Genomic DNA, 18,482 nt, shown 5'->3' on the forward strand with positions numbered 1-18,482 from the left:
GGGTTGGAAAGGTGGCACTTTTCCCCAGGAAGCCAAACTCTAGAGCCCACCTCTCAAAAGTCATTTTGTAGGGCACGTTCGGCCCTCCGATGGCAGCCAGGTTTGGAGGAGGTGTCAGCACTGGTCTGGGAGAAATCCTCGTCCTTCTGGAAATTTTCCAGGCCTAGGCCCAGGACGGGCCACAGGCAAGTTAGGCAAGTTGACTAGGAAGGGATTCATTTTTCCCGAGGAAGCCAAACTCAGGAGACCACTTGGCAGAAGTCTTTTTGTAGTGCACGTTTGGCCCTCCGATGGCAGCCAGGTTTGGAGGAGGGGGCAGCATTGGTCTGGGAGAAATCCTCGTCCTGCTGGAATTTTTCTAGGCAAAGGCCCAAGACGGGCCACAGGCAAGTTCGGCAATTTGGCTGGAAATGGTAGCACTTTTCCCCAGGAACACAAACTCAAGATCCCACAATGCATATGACATTTTGTCGGGCACGTTTGCCGCGCCGATGGCATCCAGGTCTGGAGGAGGGGGCAGCTTTGGTCTGGGAGAAATCCTCGTCCTTCTGGAATTTTTCTAGGCAAAGGCCCACGACGGGCCACAGGCAAGTTCGGCAAGTTGGCTGGGAATGGGGGCAGTTTTCCCCATTAAGCTAAACTCTGAGCCCACAATGTAGATGTCATTTGGTATGGCACTTTTGGCCCTCCAATGGCAGACAGGTCAGCAGGAGGAGGCAGCTTTGGTCTGGGAGAAATCCTCGTCCTTCTGGAATTTTTCTAGGCAAAGGCCCAGGACTTCCAAAAGGCAAGTTCGGCAAGTTGACTGGGAAAGGTGGCACTTTTCCCCATTAGGCTAAACTCTGAGCCCACAATGCATCTGACATTTTGTCGGGCACATTTGGCCCTCCGAAGGCAGCCATGTCTGGAGGAGGGGGCAGCTTTGGTCTGGGAGAAATCCTCGTCCTGCTGGAATTTTTCTAGGCAAAGGCCCAGGACGGGCCACAGGCAAGTTCGGCATGTTGCCTGGGAAAGGTGTCACTTTTCCCCAGGAAGCCAAACTCAAGAGCCCACTTGGCAGATGTCATTTTGTCGGGCACGTTTGGCCCTCCAATGCCAGCCAGGTTTGGAGGAGGGGGCAGCTTTGGTCTGGGAGAAATGCTCGTCCTTCTGGAATTTTTCTAGGCAAAGGCCCAGGACGGGCCACAGGCAAGTTCGGCAAGTTGGCTGGGAATGGGGGCAGTTTTCCCCATTAAGCTAAACTCTGAGCCCACAATGTAGATGACATTTGGTATGGCACTTTTGGCCCTCCAATGGCAGACAGGTCTGCAGGAGGAGGCAGCTTTCGTCTGGGAGAAATCCTCGTCCTTCTGGAATTTTTCTAGGCAAAGGCCCAGGACTTCCAAAAGGCAAGTTCGGCAAGTTGACTGGGAATGGGGGCACTTTTCCCCATTAGGCTAAACTCTGAGCCCACAATGCATCTGACATTTTGTCGGGCACATTTGGCCCTCCGAAGGCAGCCATGTCTGGAGGAGGGGGCAGCTTTGGTCTGGGAGAAATCCTCGTCCTGCTGGAATTTTTCTAGGCAAAGGCCCAGGAAGGGCCACAGGCAAGTTCGGCATGTTGCCTGGGAAAGGTGTCACTTTTCCCCAGGAAGCCAAACTCAAGAGCCCACTTGGCAGATGTCATTTTGTATGGCAGGTTTGGCCCTCCAATGGCAGCCAGGTTTGGAGGAGGGGGCAGCTTTGGTCTGGGAGAAATCCTCGTCCTTGTGGAATTTTTCTAGGCAAAGGCCCAGGACGGGCCACAGGCAAGTTCGGCATTTTGGCTGGTAATGGTAGTACTTTTCCCCAGGAACAAAAACTCAAGAGCCCACAATGCATATGACATTTCCTCGGGCACTTTTGGCGCTCCGATGGCATCCAGGTCTCGAGGACGGGGTAGCTTTGGTCTGGGAGAAATCCTCGCCCTTCTGGAATTTTTCTAGGCAAAGGCCCAGGACGGGCCACAGGCAAGTTCGGCAAGTTAGCTGGGAAAGGTGGCACTTTTCCCCATTAGGTTAAACTCTGAGCCCACAGTGCATCTGATATTTTGTCGGGCACTTTGGCCCTCCGATGGCATCCAGGTCTGGAGGAGGGGGAAGCTTTGTTCTGGGAGAAATCCTCGTCCTGCTGGAATTTTTAGTAGGCAAAGGCCCAGGACGGACCGCAGGCAACTTAGGCAATTTGGGTTGGAAAGGTGGCACTTTTCCCCAGGAAGCCAAACTCTAGAGCCCACCTGGCAAAAGTCATTTTGTAGGGCACGTTTGGCCCTCCGAAGGCAGCCATGTCTGGATGAGGGGGCAGCTTTGGTCTGGGAGAAATCCTCGTCCTGCTGGAATTTTTCTAGGCAATGGGCCAGGACGGACCACAGGAAGTTAGTCAAGTTGGCTGGGAATAGTGGCACATTTCCCCCGGAAGCCAAATTCTAGACCCCACCTAGCAGAAGTCATTTTGTAGGGCACGTTTGGGCCTCCAATGTCATCCAGGTCTGGAGGAGGGGGCAGCATTGGTCTGGGAGAAATTCTCATCATTCTGGAATTTTTCTAGGCAAAGGCCCAGGACTTCCAAAAGGCAAGTTAGGCAAGTTGGCTGGGAATGGTGGCACTTTTCCCCATTTGGCTAAACTCTGAGCCCACAATGCATCTGACATTTTGTTGGGCACGTTTGGCCCTCTGATGTCATCCAGGTCTGGAGGAGGGGGCAGCTTTGTTCTGGGAGAAATCCTCGCCCTTCTGGAATTTTTCTAAGCAAAGGCCCAGGACGAGCCCCAGACAAGATAGGCAAGTTGTCTGGGAAAGGAATCACTTTTCCCCAGGAAGCCAAACGAAGAGCCCACAATGCATACGTCATTTTGTAGGGCACGTTCGGCCCTCCGATGGCAGCCAGGTTTGGAGGAGGTGTCAGCACTGGTCTGGGAGAAATCCTCGTCCTTCTGGAAATTTTCCAGGCCTAGGCCCAGGACGGGCCACAGACAAGTTAGGCAAGTTGACTGGGAAAGGAGTCATTTTTCCCGAGGAAGCCAAACTCAGGAGACCACTTGGCAGAAGTCTTTTTGTAGTGCACGTTTGGCCCTCCGATGGCAGCCAGGTTTGGAGGAGGGGGCAGCATTGGTCTGGGAGAAATCCTCGTCCTGCTGGAATTTTTCTAGGCAAAGGCCCAAGACGGGCCACAGGCAAGTTCGGCAATTTGGCTGGAAATGGTAGCACTTTTCCCCAGGAACACAAACTCAAGAGCCCACAATGCATATGACATTTTGTCGGGCACGTTTGCCGCGCCGATGGCATCCAGGTCTGGAGGAGGGGGCAGCTTTGGTCTGGGAGAAATCCTCGTCCTTCTGGAATTTTTCTAGGCAAAGGCCTACGACGGGCCACAGGCAAGTTCGGCAAGTTGGCTGGGAATGGGGGCAGTTTTCCCCATTAAGCTAAACTCTGAGCCCACAATGTAGATGTCATTTGGTATGGCACTTTTGGCCCTCCAATGGCAGACAGGTCAGCAGGAGGAGGCAGCTTTGGTCTGGGAGAAATCCTCGTCCTTCTGGAATTTTCCTAGGCAAAGGCCCAGGATGGGCCACAGGCGAGTTCGGCAAGTTGGCTGGGAAAGGTGTCACTTTTCCCCAGGAAGCCAAACTCAAGAGCCCACTTGGCAGATGTCATTTTGTCGGGCACGTTTGGGCCTCTGATGGCAGCCAGGTTTGGTGGAGGAGTCAGCTTTGGTCTGGGAGAAATCCTCGTCCATCTGGAATTTTTCTAGGCATAGGCCCAGGACGGGTCACTGACAAGTTAAGCAAGTTGACTGGGAAAGTTGGCACTTTTCCTCAGGAAGTCAAACTCAAGAGCCCACTTGGCAGAAGCCATTTTGTAAGGCAGGTTTGGGCCTCCAATGGCAGACAGGTTTGGAGGAGGGGGCAGCTTTGTTCTGGGAGAAATCCTCGTCCTTCTGGAATTTTTCTAGGCAAAGGCCCAGGACGGGCCACAGGCAAGTTGGTCATATTGCCTGGGAAAGGTGTCACTTTTCCCCAGGAAGCCAAACTATGAGCCCACTTGGCAGATGTCTTTTGTAGGGCACGTTTGTCCCTCCGGTGGCTGCCAGATCTGGAGGAGGGGTCCGCATTGGTCTGGGAGAAATCCTCGTCCTTCTGGAATTTTTCTAGGCAAAGGCCCAGGACTTCCAAAAGGCATGTTCGGCAAGTTGACTGGGAAAGGTGGCACTTTTCCCCATTAGGCTAAACTCTGAGCCCACAATGCATCTGACATTTTGTCGGGCACATTTGGCCCTCCGAAGGCAGCCATGTCTGGAGGAGGGGGCAGCTTTGGTCTGGGAGAAATCCTCGTCCTGCTGGAAGTTTTCTAGGCAAAGGCCCAGGACGGGCCACAGGCAAGTTCGGCATGTTGCCTGGGAAAGGTGTCACTTTTCCCCAGGAAGCCAAACTCAAGAACCCACTTGGCAGATGTCATTTTGTATGGCACGTTTGGCCCTCCAATGGCAGCCAGGTTTGGAGGAGGGGGCAGCTTTGTTCTGGGAGAAATCCTCGTCCTTCTGGAAATTTTTCTAGGCAAAGGCCCAGGACGGGCCACAGGCAAGTAAGGCGAGTTGGCTGGGAATGGTGGCACTATTCTCCATTAAGACAAACTCTGATCCCACACTGCATATGACATTTTGTTGGGCACGTTTGGCCCTCCAATGGCATCCAGGTCTGGAGGAGGGGGCATCTTTGGTCTGGGAGAAATCCTCGTCCTTCTGGAATTTTGCTAGGCAAAGGCCCAGGACGGGCCACAGGCAAGTTCGGCATTTTGGCTGGTAATGGTAGCACTTTTCCCCAGGAACACAAACTCAAGGGCCCACAATGCATATGACATTTCCTCGGGCAATTTTGGTGCTCCGATGGCATCCAGGTCTGGAGGAGGGGGCAGCTTTGGTCTGGGAGAAATCCTCGTCCTGCTGGAATTTTTCTAGGCAAAGGCCCAGGACGGGCCACAGGCAAGTTCGGCATTTTGGCTGGTAATGGTAGCACTTTTCCCCAGGAACACAAACTCAAGGGCCCACAATGCATATGACATTTCCTCGGGCAATTTTGGCGCTCCGATGGCATCCAGGTCTGGAGGAGGGGGCAGCTTTGGTCTGGGGGAAATCCTCGTCCTTGTGGAATTTTTCTAGGCAAAGGCCCAGGACGGGCCACAGGCAAGTTCGGCAAGTTAGCTGGGAAAGGTGGCACTTTTCCCCATTAGGTTAAACTCTGAGCCCACAATGCATCTGATATTTTGTCGGGCATGTTTGGCCCTCCGATGGCATCCAGGTCTGGAGGAGGGGGAAGCTTTGTTCTGGGAGAAATCCTCGTCCTGCTGGAATTTTTAGTAGGCAAAGGCCCAGGACGGACCGCAGGCAACTTAGGCAATTTGGGTTGGAAAGGTGGCACTTTTCCCCAGGAAGCCAAACTCTAGAGCCCACCTGGCAAAAGTCATTGTGTAGGGCACGTTTGGCCCTCCGAAGGCAGACATGTCTGGATGAGGGGGCAGCTTCGGTCGGGGAGAAATCCTCGTCCTGCTGGAATTTTTCTAGGCAATGGGCCAGGACGGACCACAGGAAGTTAGTCAAGTTGGCTGGGAATGGTGGCACATTTCCCCCGGAAGCCAAACTCTAGACCCCACCTAGCAGAAGTCATTTTGTAGGGCGCGTTTGGGCCTCCAATGTCATCCAGGTCTGGAGGAGGGGGCAGCATTGGTCTGGGAGAAATTCTCATCATTCTGGAATTTTTCTAGGCAAAGGCCCAGGACTTCCAAAAGGCAAGTTAGGCAAGTTGGCTGGGAATGGTGGCACTTTTCCCCATTTGGCTAAACTCTGAGCCCACAATGCATCTGACATTTTGTTGGGCACGTTTGGCCCTCTGATGTCATCCAGGTCTGGAGGAGGGGGCAGCTTTGTTCTGGGAGAAATCCTCGTCCTTCTGGAATTTTTCTAAGCAAAGGCCCAGGACGAGCCCCAGACAAGATAGGTAAGTTGTCTGGGAAAGGAATCACTTTTCCCCAGGAAGCCAAACGAAGAGCCCACAATGCATACGTCATTTTGTAGGGCACGTTCGGCCCTCCGATGGCAGCCAGGTTTGGAGGAGGTGTCAGCACTGGTCTGGGAGAAATCCTCGTCCTTCTGGAAATTTTCCAGGCCTAGGCCCAGGACGGGCCACAGGCAAGTTAGGCAAGTTGACTGGGAAAGGAGTCATTTTTCCCGAGGAAGCCAAACTCAGGAGCCCACTTGGCAGACGTCTTTATGTAGTGCACGTTTGGCCCTCCGATGTCAGCCAGGTTTGGAGGAGGGGGCAGCATTGGTCTGGGAGAAATCCTCGTCCTGCTGGAATTTTTCTAGGCAAAGGCCCAAGACGGGCCACAGGCGAGTTCGGCAATTTGGCTGGAAATGGTAGCACTTTTCCCCAGGAACACAAACTCAAGAGCCCACAATGCATATGACATTTTGTCGGGAACGTTTGCCGCTCCGATGGCATCCAGGTCTGGAGGAGGGGGCAGCTTTGGTCTGGGAGAAATCCTCGTCCTTCTGGAAATTTTTCTAGGCAAAGGCCCAGGACGGGCCACAGGCAAGTTCGGCAAGTTGGCTGGGAAAGGTGTCACTTTTCCCCAGGAAGCCAAACTCAAGAGCCCACTTGGCAGATGTCATTTTGTCGGGCACGTTTGGGCCTCTGATGGCAGCCAGGTCTGAAGGAGGGGGCAGCTTTGGCCTGGGAGAAATCCTCGTCCTTCGGGAAATTTTTCTAGGCAAAGGCCCAGGAAGGGTCACAGGTAAGCTAGGCAAGTTGGCTTGGAATGGTGGCACTTTTTCCCTTAGGCTAAACTCTGCGCCCACAATGCATATGACATTTTGTCGGGCACGTCTGGCCCTCCAATGTCATCCAGGTCTTTAGGAGGGGGCAGCTTTGTTCTGGGAGAAATCCTCGTCCTTGTGGAATTTTTCTAGGCAAAGGCCCAGGACGGGCCACAGGCAAGTAAGGCAAGTTGGCTGGGAATGGTGGCACTTTTCTCCATTAAGACAAACTCTGATCCCACACTGCATATGACATTTTGTTGGGCACGTATGGGCCTCCAATGGCATCCAGGTCTGGAGGAGGTGTCAGCTTTGTTCTGGGAGAAATCCTCGTCCTTCTGGAATTTTTCTAGGCAAAGGCCCAGGACGGGCCACAGGCAACTTAGGCAAGTTGGGTGGGAAAGGTGACACTTTTCCCCAGGAAGCACAGCTCAAGAGCCCACTTGGCAGATATCATTTTGTCGGGCACGTTTGGCACTCTGATGACAGCCAGGATTAGAGTAGGGGACAGCATTGGCCTGGGAGAAATCCTTGTCCTTCTGGAATTTTTCTAGGCAAAGGCCCAGGACGGGTCACAGGCAAGTTCGGCAAGTTGGCTGGGAAAGGTGGCACTTTTCCCCATTCGGCTAAACTCTGAGCCCACAGTGCAGCTCAGATTTTGTCGGGCACGTTTGGCCCTCCGATGACATCCAGGTCTGGAGGAGGGGGCAGCTTTGTTCTCGGAAATATCCTCGTCCTGCTGGAATTTTTTGTAGGCAAAGGCCCAGGACAGACAACAGGCAACTTAGGCAAGTTGGGTGGGAAAGGTGGCACTTTTCCCCAGGAAGCCAAACTCTAGAGCCCACTTGGCGGAATTCATTGTGTAGGGCACATTTGTCCCTCCGAAGGCAGCCATGTCTGGAGGAGGGGACAGCTTTGGTCTGGGAGAAATCCTCGTCCTTCTGGAAATTTTTCTAGGCAAAGGCCCAGGACGGGCCACAGGCAAGTTCCTCATATTGCCTGGGAAAGGTGGCACTTTTCCCCAGGAAGCCAAACTCAAGAACCCACTTGGCAGATGTCTTTTTGTAGGGCACGTTTGTCCCTCCGGTGGCAGCCAGGTCTGAAGGAGGGGGCAGCTTTGGCCTGGGAGAAATCCTCGTCCTTCTGGAAATTTTTCTAGGCAAAGGCCCAGGAAGGGTCACAGGTAAGCTAGGCAAGTTGGCTTGGAATGGTGGCACTTTTTCCCTTAGGCTAAACTCTGCGCCCACAATGCATATGACATTTTGTCGGGCACGTCTGGCCCTCCAATGTCATCCAGGTCTTTAGGAGGGGGCAGCTTTGTTCTGGGAGAAATCCTCGTCCTTGTGGAATTTTTCTAGGCAAAGGCCCAGGACTGGCCACAGGTAAGTAAGTCAAGTTGGCAGGGAATGGTGGCACTTTTCTCCATTAAGACAAACTCTGATCCCACACTGCATATGACATTTTGTTGGGCACGTATGGGCCTCCAATGGCATCCAGGTCTGGAGGAGGGGGCAGCTTTGGTCTGGGAGAAATCCTCGTCCTTCTGGAATTTTTCTAGGCAAAGGCCCAGGACGGGCCACAGGCAACTTAGGCAAGTTGGGTGGGAAAGGTGTCACTTTTCCCCAGGAAGCACAGCTCAAGAGCCCACTTGGCAGATATCATTTTGTCGGGCACGTTTGGCACTCTGATGACAGCCAGGATTAGAGTAGGGGACAGCATTGGCCTGGGAGAAATCCTTGTCCTTCTGGAATTTTTCTAGGCAAAGGCCCAGGACGGGTCACAGGCAAGTTCGGCAAGTTGGCTGGGAAAGGTGGCACTTTTCCCCATTCGGCTAAACTCTGAGCCCACAGTGCAGCTCAGATTTTGTCGGGCACGTTTGGCCCTCCGATGACATCCAGGTCTGGAGGAGGGGGCAGCTTTGTTCTCGGAAATATCCTCGTCCTGCTGGAATTTTTTGTAGGCAAAGGCCCAGGACGGACAACAGGCAACTTAGGCAAGTTGGGTGGGAAAGGTGGCACTTTTCCCCAGGAAGCCAAACTCTAGAGCCCACTTGGCGGAATTCATTGTGTAGGGCACATTTGTCCCTCCGAAGGCAGCCATGTCTGGAGGAGGGGACAGCTTTGGTCTGGGAGAAATCCTCGTCCTTCTGGAATTTTTCTAGGCAAAGGCCCAGGACGGGCCACAGGCAAGTTCGTCATATTGCCTGGGAAAGGTGGCACTTTTCCCCAGGAAGCCAAACTCAAGAACCCACTTGGCAGATGTCTTTTTGTAGGGCACTTTTGTCCCTCCGGTGGCTGCCAGATCTGGAGGAGGGGTCCGCATTGGTCTGGGAGAAATCCTCGTCCTTCTGGAATTTTTCTAGGCAAAGGCCCAGGACTTCCAAAAGGCAAGTTCGGCAAGTTGACTGGGAAAGGTGGCACTTTTCCCCATTAGGCTAAACTCTGAGCCCACAATGCATCTGACATTTTGTCGGGCACATTTGGCCCTCCGAAGGCAGCCATGTCTGGAGGAGGGGGCAGCTTTGGTCTGGGAGAAGTCCTCCTCCTGCTGGAATTTTTCTAGGCAAAGGCCCAGGACGGGCCACAGGCAAGTCCGGCAAGTTGGCTGGGAATGGTTGCACTTTTCCCCAGGAAGCCAAACTCAAGAGCCCACTTGGCAGATGTCATTTTGTATGGCACGTTTGGCCCTCCAATGGCAGCCAGGTTTGGAGGAGGGGGCAGCTTTGGTCTGGGAGTAATCCTCGTCCTTCTGGAATTTTTCTAGGCAAAGGCCCAGGACAGGCCACAGGCCAGTTAGGCAAGTTGTCTGGGAAAGGAATCATTTTTCCCCAGGAAGCCAAACTCAAGAGCCCACAATGCATATGGCATTTTGTCGGGCACGTTTGGCGCTCCGATGGCATCCAGGTCTGGAGTAAGGGGCAGCTTTGTTCTGGGAGAAATCCTCGTCCTTCTGGAAATTTTTCTAGGCAAAGGCCCAGGACTGCCAAAAGGCAAGTTAAGCAAGTTGGCTGGGAAAGGTGGCACTTTTCCCCAGGAAGCCAAACTCAAGAACCCACTTGGCAGAAGTTATTTTGTAGGGCAGTTTTGGGCCTCCGATGGCAGCCAGGTCTGAAGGAGGGGGCAGCTTTGGCCTGGGAGAAATCCTCGTCCTTCTGGAAATTTTTCTAGGCAAAGGCCCAGGAAGGGTCACAGGTAAGCTAGGCAAGTTGGCTTGGAAAGGTGGCACTTTTTCCCTTAGGCTAAACTCTGCGCCCACAATGCATATGACATTTTGTCGGGCACGTCTGGCCCTCCAATGTCATCCAGGTCTTTAGGAGGGGGCAGCTTTGTTCTGGGAGAAATCCTCGTCCTTGTGGAATTTTTCTAGGCAAAGGCCCAGGACGGGCCCCAGGCAAGTAAGGCAAGTTGGCTGGGAGTGGTGGCACTTTTCTCCATTAAGACAAACTCTGATCCCACACTGCATATGACATTTTGTTGGGCACGTATGGGCCTCCAATGGCATCCAGGTCTGGAGGAGGTGTCAGCTTTGGTCTGGGAGAAATCCTCGTCCTTCTGGAATTTTTCTAGGCAAAGGCCCAGGACGGGCCACAGGCAACTTAGGCAAGTTGGGTGGGAAAGGTGTCACTTTTCCCCAGGAAGCACAGCTCAAGAGCCCACTTGGCAGATATCATTTTGTCGGGCACGTTTGGCACTCTGATGACAGCCAGGATTAGAGTAGGGGACAGCATTGGCCTGGGAGAAATCCTTGTCCTTCTGGAATTTTTCTAGGCAAAGGCCCAGGACGGGTCACAGGCAAGTTAGGCAAGTTGGCTGGGAAAGGTGGCACTTTTCCCCATTCGGCTAAACTCTGAGCCCACAGTGCAGCTCAGATTTTGTCGGGCGCGTTTGGCCCTCCGATGACATCCAGGACTGGAGGAGGGGGCAGCTTTGTTCTCGGAGATATCCTCGTCCTGCTGGAATTTTTTGTAGGCAAAGGCCCAGGACGGACAACAGGCAACTTAGGCAAGTTGGGTGGGAAAGGTGGCACTTTTCCCCAGGAAGCCAAACTCTAGAGCCCACTTGGCGGAATTAATTGTGTAGGGCACATTTGTCCCTCCGAAGGCAGCCATGTCTGGAGGAGGGGACAGCTTTGGTCTGGGAGAAATCCTCGTCCTTCTGGAAATTTTTCTAGGCAAAGGCCCAGGACGGGCCACAGGCAAGTTCCTCATATTGCCTGGGAAAGGTGGCACTTTTCCCCAGGAAGCCAAACTCAAGAACCCACTTGGCAGATGTCTTTTTGTAGGGCACGTTTGTCCCTCCGGTGGCTGCCAGATCTGGAGGAGGGGTCCGCATTGGTCTGGGAGAAATCCTCGTCCTTCTGGAATTTTTCTAGGCAAAGGCCCAGGACTTCCAAAAGGCAAGTTCGGCAAGTTGACTGGGAATGGTGGCACTTTTCCCCATTAGGCTAAACTCTGAGCCCACAATGCATCTGACATTTTGTCGGGCACATTTGGCCCTCCGAAGGCAGCCATGTCTGGAGGAGGGGGCAGCTTTGGTCTGGGAGAAGTCCTCCTCCTGCTGGAATTTTTCTAGGCAAAGGCCCAGGACGGGCCACAGGCAAGTCCGGCAAGTTGGCTGGGAATGGTTGCACTTTTCCCCAGGAAGCCAAACTCAAGAGCCCACTTGGCAGATGTCATTTTGTATGGCACGTTTGGCCCTCCAATGGCAGCCAGGTTTGGAGAAGGGGGCAGATTTGGTCAGGGAGTAATCCTCGTCCTTCTGGAATTTTTCTAGGCAAAGGCCCAGGACAGGCCACAGGCCAGTTAGGCAAGTTGTCTGGGAAAGGAATCATTTTTCCCCAGGAAGCCAAACTCAAGAGCCCACAATGCATATGGCATTTTGTCGGGCACGTTTGGCGCTCCGATGGCATCCAGGTCTGGAGTAAGGGGCAGCTTTGTTCTGGGAGAAATCCTCGTCCTTCTGGAAATTTTTCTAGGGAAAGGCCCAGGACTGCCAAAAGGCAAGTTAAGCAAGTTGGCTGGGAAAGGTGGCACTTTTCCCCAGGAAGCCAAACTCAAGAACCCACTTGGCAGAAGTTATTTTGTAGGGCAGTTTTGGGCCTCCGATGGCAGCCAGGTCTGAAGGAGGGGGCAGCTTTGGCCTGGGAGAAATCCTCGTCCTTCTGGAAATTTTTCTAGGCAAAGGCCCAGGAAGGGTCACAGGTAAGCTAGGCAAGTTGGCTTGGAAAGGTGGCACTTTTTCCCTTAGGCTAAACTCTGCGCCCACAATGCATATGACATTTTGTCGGGCACGTCTGGCCCTCCAATGTCATCCAGGTCTTTAGGAGGGGGCAGCTTTGTTCTGGGAGAAATCCTCGTCCTTCTGGAATTTTTCTAGGCAAAGGCCCAGGACGGGCCACAGGCAAGTAAGGCAATTTGGCTGGGAATGGTGGCACTTTTCTCCATTAAGACAAACTCTGATCCCACACTGCATATGACATTTTGTTGGGCACGTATGGGCCTCCAATGGCATCCAGGTCTGGAGGAGGTGTCAGCTTTGGTCTGGGAGAAATCCTCGTCCTTCTGGAATTTTTCTAGGCAAAGGCCCAGGACGGGCCACAGGCAACTTAGGCAAGTTGGGTGGGAAAGGTGTCACTTTTCCCCAGGAAGCACAGCTCAAGAGCCCACTTGGCAGATATCATTTTGTCGGGCACGTTTGGCACTCTGATGACAGCCAGGATTAGAGTAGGGGACAGCATTGGCCTGGGAGAAATCCTTGTCCTTCTGGAATTTTTCTAGGCAAAGGCCCAGGACGGGCCACAGGCAACTTAGGCAAGTTGGGTGGGAAAGGTGTCACTTTTCCCCAGGAAGCACAGCTCAAGAGCCCACTTGGCAGATATCATTTTGTCGGGCACGTTTGGCACTCTGATGACAGCCAGGATTAGAGTAGGGGACAGCATTGGCCTGGGAGAAATCCTTGTCCTTCTGGAATTTTTCTAGGCAAAGGCCCAGGACGGGTCACAGGCAAGTTCGGCAAGTTGGCTGGGAAAGGTGGCACTTTTCCCCATTAGGCTAAACTCTGAGCCCACAATGCATCTGACATTTTGTCGGGCACATTTGGCCCTCCGATGACATCCAGGTCTGGAGGAGGGGGCAGCTTTGTTCTCGGAGATATCCTCGTCCTGCTGGAATTTTTTGTAGGCAAAGGCCCAGGACGGGCCACAGGCAACTTAGGCAAGTTGGGTGGGAAAGGTGGCACTTTTCCCCAGGAAGCCAAACTCTAGAGCCCACTTGGCGGAATTCATTGTGTAGGGCACATTTGTCCCTCCGAAGGCAGCCATGTCTGGAGGAGGGGACAGCTTTGGTCTGGGAGAAATCCTCGTCCTTCTGGAATTTTTCTAAGCAAAGGCCCAGGACGGGCCACAGGCAAGTTCGTCATATTGCCTGGGAAAGGTGGCACTTTTCCCCAGGAAGCCAAACTATGAGCCCACTTGGCAGATGTCTTTTTGTAGGGCACGTTTGTCCCTCCGGTGGCTGCCAGATCTGGAGGAGGGGTCCGAATTGGTCTGGGAGAAATCCTCATCCTTGTGGAATTTTTCTAGGCAAAGGCCCAGGACTTCCAAAAGTCGAGTTCGGCAAGTTGACTGGGAAAGGTGGCACTTTTCCCCATTAGGCTAAACTCTGAGCCCACAATGCATCTGACATTTTGTCGGGCACATTTGGCCCTCCGAAGGCAGCCATGTCTGGAGGAGGGGGCAGCTTTGGTCTGGGAGAAATCCTCGTCCTGCTGGAATTTTTCTAGGCAAAGGCCCAGGACGGGCCACAGGCAAGTTCGGCATGTTGCCTCGGAAAGGTGTCACTTTTCCCCAGGAAGCCAAACTCAAGAGCCCACTTGGAAGATGTCATTTTGTCGGGCATGTTTGGCCCTCCAATGGCAGCCAGGTTTGGAGGAGGGGGCAGCTTTGGTCTGGGAGAAATCCTCGTCCTTCTGGAATTTTTCTAGGCAAAGGCCCAGGACGGGCCACAGGCAAGTTCGGCAAGTTGTCTGGTAATGGTAGCACTTTTCCCCAGGAACACAAACTCAAGAGCCCACAATGCATATGACATTTCCTCGGGCACTTTTGGCGCTCCGATGGCATCCAGGTCTCGAGGACGGGGTAGCTTTGTTCTGGGAGAAATCCTCGCCCTTCTGGAATTTTTCTAGGCAAAGGCCCAGGACGGGCCACAGGCAAGTTCGGCAACGTAGCTGGGAAAGGTGGCACTTTTCCCCATTAGGTTAAACTCTGAGCCCACAATACATCTGATATTTTGTCGGGCACGTTTGGCCCTCCGATGGCATCCAGGTCTGGAGGAGGGGGAAGCTTTGTTCTGGGAGAAATCCTCGTCCTGTTGGAATATTTAGTAGGCAAAGGCCCAGGACCGACCGCAGGCAACTTAGGCAAGTTGGCTGGGAAAGGTGTCACTTTTCTCCAGGAAGCCAAACTCTAGAGCCCACCTGGAAAAGTCATTTTGTAGGGCACGTTTGGCCCTCCGAAGGCAGACATGTCTGGATGAGGGGGCAGCTTCGGTCGGGGAGAAATCCTCGTCCTGCTGGAATTTTTCTAGGCAATGGGCCAGGACGGACCACAGGAAGTTAGTCAAGTTGGCTGGGAATGGTGGCACATTTCCCCCGGAAGCCAAACTCTAGACCCCACCTAGCAGAAGTCATTTTGTAGGGCACGTTTGGGCCTCCAATGTCATCCAGGTCTGGAGGAGGGGGCAGCTTTGTTCTGTGAGAAAACCTCGTCCTTCTGGAATTTTTGTATGCAAAGGCCCAGGACGAGCCCCAGACAAGTTCGGCAACTTGTCTGGGAAAGGAGTCACTTTTCCCCAGGAAGCCAAACGAAGATCCCACAATGCATACGTCTTTTTGTAGGGCACGTTTGGCCCTCCGATGGCATCCAGGTTTGGAGTATGGGTCAGCATTGGTCTGGGAGAAATCCTCGTCCTTCTGGAATTTTTCTAGGCGTAGGCCCAGGACGGGCCACAGGCAAGTTAAGCAAGTTGACTGGGAAAGGAATCACTTTTCCCCAGGAAGCCAAACTCAAGAACCCACTTGGCAGAAGTTATTTTGTAGGGCAGTTTTGGGCCTCCGATGGCAGCCAGGTCTGGAGGAGGGGGCAGCTTTGGCCTGGGAGAAATCCTCGTCCTTCGGGAAATTTTTCTAGGCAAAGGCCCAGGACGGGTCACAGGTAAGCTAGGCAAGTTGGCCGGGAAAGGTGGCACTTTTTCCCGTAGGCTGAACTCTGCGCCCACAATGCATATGACATTTTGTCGGGCACGTTTGGCCCTCCAATGTCATCCAGGTCTTTAGGAGGGGGCAGCTTTGTTCTGGGAGAAATCCTTGTCCTTGTGGAATTTTTCTAGGCAAAGGCCCAGGACGGGCCACAGGCAAGTTCGGCAAGTTGCCTGGGAAAGGTGTCACTTTTCCCCAGGAAGACAAACTCAAGAGACCACTTGGCAGATGTCATTTTGTCGGGCACGTTTGGGCCTCTGATGGCAGCCAGGTTTGGTGGAGGGGGCAGCTTTGGCCTGGGAGAAATCCTCGTCCTTCGGGAAATTTTTCTAGGCAAAGTCCCAGGACCGGTCACAGGCAAGTTAGGCAAGTTGACTGGGAATGTTGTCGCTTTTCCCCTTTAAGCTAAACTCTGAGCCCTCAGTGCAGATGTCATTTGGTAGGGCAAGTTTGGCTCTCCAATGGAAGACAGGTCGGCAGGAGGTGGCAGCTTTGGTCTAGGAGAAATCCTCGTCCTTCTGGAATTTTTCTAGGCAAAGGCCCAGGACTTCCAAAAGGCAAATTCGGCAAGATGGCTGGGAATGGTTGCACTTTTCCCCAGGGAGCCAAACGAAGAGCCCACAATGCATACGTCATTTTGTAGGCCACGTTTGGCGTTCCGATGGCATCCAGGTCTGGAGGAAGGGGCAGCTTTGTGCTGGGAGAAATCCTCGTCCTTCTGGAAATTTTTCTAGGCAAAGGCCCAGGACTGCCAAAAGGCAAGTTAAGCAAGTTGGCTGGGAAAGGTGGCACTTTTCCCCAGGAAGCCAAACTCAAGAACCCACTTGGCAGAAGTTATTTTGTAGGGCAGTTTTGGGCCTCCGATGGCAGCCAGGTCTGGAGGAGGGGGCAGCTTTGGCCTGGGAGAAATCCTCGTCCTTCGGGAAATTTTTCTAGGCAAAGGCCCAGGACGGGTCACAGGTAAGCTAGGCAAGTTGGCCGGGAAAGGTGACACTTTTTCCCGTAGGCTGAACTCTGCGCCCACAATGCATATGACATTTTGTCGGGCACGTTTGGCCCTCCAATGTCTTCCAGGTCTTTAGGAAGGGGCAGCTTTGGTCTGGGAGAAATCCTTGTCCTTGTGGAATTTTTCTAGGCAAAGGCCCAGGACGGGCCACAGGCAAGTTCGGCAAGTTGTGTGGGAAAGGTGTCACTTTTCCCCAGGAAGACAAACTCAAGAGACCACTTGGCAGATGTCATTTTTTTGGGCACTTTTTGGCCTCTGATGGCAGCCAGGTTTGGTGGAGGGGGCAGCTTTGGCCTGGGAGAAATCCTCGTCCTTCGGGAAATTTTTCTAGGCAAAGGCCCAGGACCGGTCACAGGCAAGTTAGGCAAGTTGACTGGGAATGTTGTCGCTTTTCCCCTTTAAGCTAAACTCTGAGCCCTCAGTGCAGATGTCATTTGGTAGGGCAAGTTTGGCTCTCCAATGGAAGACAGGTCGGCAGGAGGTGGCAGCTTTGGTCTAGGAGAAATCCTCGTCCTTCTGGAATTTTTCTAGGCAAAGGCCCAGGACTGCCAAAAGGCAAGTTCGGCAAGTTGGCTGGGAAAGGTGGCACTTTTCCCCAGGAAGCCAAACTCATGAACCCACTTGGCAGAAGTCATTTTGTAGGGCACTTTTGGGCCTCTGATGGCAGCCAGGTCTGGAGGAGGGGGCAGCTTTGTTCTGGGAGAAATCCTCGTCCTTCTGGAATTTTTCTAGGCAAAGGCCCAGGACGGGCCACAGTCAAGTTAGGCAATTTGGCTGGGAAAGGTGGCACTTTTCCCCAGGAAGCCAAACTCATGAACCCACTTGGCAGAAGTCATTTTGTAGGGCACTTTTGGGCCTCCGATGGCAGCCAGGTCTGGAGGAGGGGGCAGCTTTGGTCTGGGAGAAATCCTCGTCCTTCTGGAATTTTTCTAGGCAAAGGCCCAGGACCGGCCACAGGCAAGTTAGGAAAGTTGGCTTGGAAATGTGGCACTTTTTCCCTTAGGTTAAACTCTGAGCCCACAATGCATATGACATTTTGTCGGGCACGTTTGGCCCTCCAATGGCAGACAGGTCTGAAGGAGGTGGCAGCTTTGGTCTGGGAGAAATCCTTGTCCTTCTGGAATTTTTCTAGGCAAAGTCCAAGGACTGTCAAAAAGCAAGTTAGGCAAGTTCGCTGGGAATGGTTGCAGTTTTCCCCATTAAGCTAAACTCTGTGCCCACAATGAATATGTTATTTTGTTGGGCACGTTTGGCTCACCAAGTGCATCCAGGTCTGGAGGAGGGGGCAGTTTTGGTCTGGGGGAATTCCTCGTCCTTCTGGAATTTTTCTAGGCAAAGGCCCAGGACGGGCCACAGTCAAGTTAGGCAAGTTGTCTGGGAAAGGAGGCACTTTTCCCCAGGAAGATAAACTCTGAGCCCACAATGCAGATGTCATTTGGTACGGCACGTTTGGCCCTACAATGGCAGACAGGTCTGCAGGAGGAGGCAGCTTTGGTCTGGGAGAAATCCTCGTCCTTCTGGAATTTTTCTAGGCAAAGGCACAGGACGGGCCACAGGCAAGTTTGGCAACTTGTCTTGGAAAGGAGTCACTTTACCCCAGCAAGCAAAACGAAGAGCCCACAATGCATACGTCACTTTGTAGGGCACGTTTGGCCCTCCAATGTCATCCAGGACTTTAAGAGGGGGCAGCTTTGGTCTGGGAGAAATCCTCGTCCTTCTGGAAATTTTCTAGTCAAAGACCCAGGACGGGTCACTGGCAAGTTATGCAAGATGACTGGGAAAGGTGGCACTTTTCCCCAGGAAGTCAAACTCAAGAGCCCACTTGGCAGATGTCATTTTGTAGGGCAGCTTTGGGCCTCCGATGGCAGCCAGGTTTGGAGGATTGGGCGGCTTTGGTCTGGGAGAAATCCTCGTCCTTCTGGAATTTTTCTAGGCAAAGGCCCAGGACGCGCCACAGGCCAGTTAGGCAAGTTGTCTGGGAAAGGAGTCACTTTTCCCCAGGAAGCCAAACGAACATCCCACAATGCATACGTCATTTTGTATGGCACGTTTGGCGCTCCGATGACATCCAGGTCTGGAGTAAGGGGCAGCTTTGTTCTGGGAGAAATCCTTGTCCTTCTGGAATTTTTCTAGGCAAAGGCCCAGGACTTCCAAAAGGCAAGTTCGGCAAGTTGGCTGGGAATGTTTGCACTTTTCCCCATTTGGCTAAACACTGAGCCCACAATGCATATGACATTTTGTTGGGCACGTTTGGCCCTCTGATGTCATCCAGGTCTGGAGAAGGGGGCAGCTTTGTTCTGGGAGAAATCCTCGACCTTCTGGAATTTTTCTAGGCAAAGGCCCAGGACGGGCCACAGGCAAGTTCGGCAAGTTAGCTGGGAAAGGTGGCACTTTTCC

This window comes from Cinclus cinclus, chromosome 2 (assembly GCF_963662255.1).
Source record: "Cinclus cinclus chromosome 2, bCinCin1.1, whole genome shotgun sequence".
Taxonomy (NCBI): Eukaryota; Metazoa; Chordata; class Aves; order Passeriformes; family Cinclidae; genus Cinclus; species Cinclus cinclus.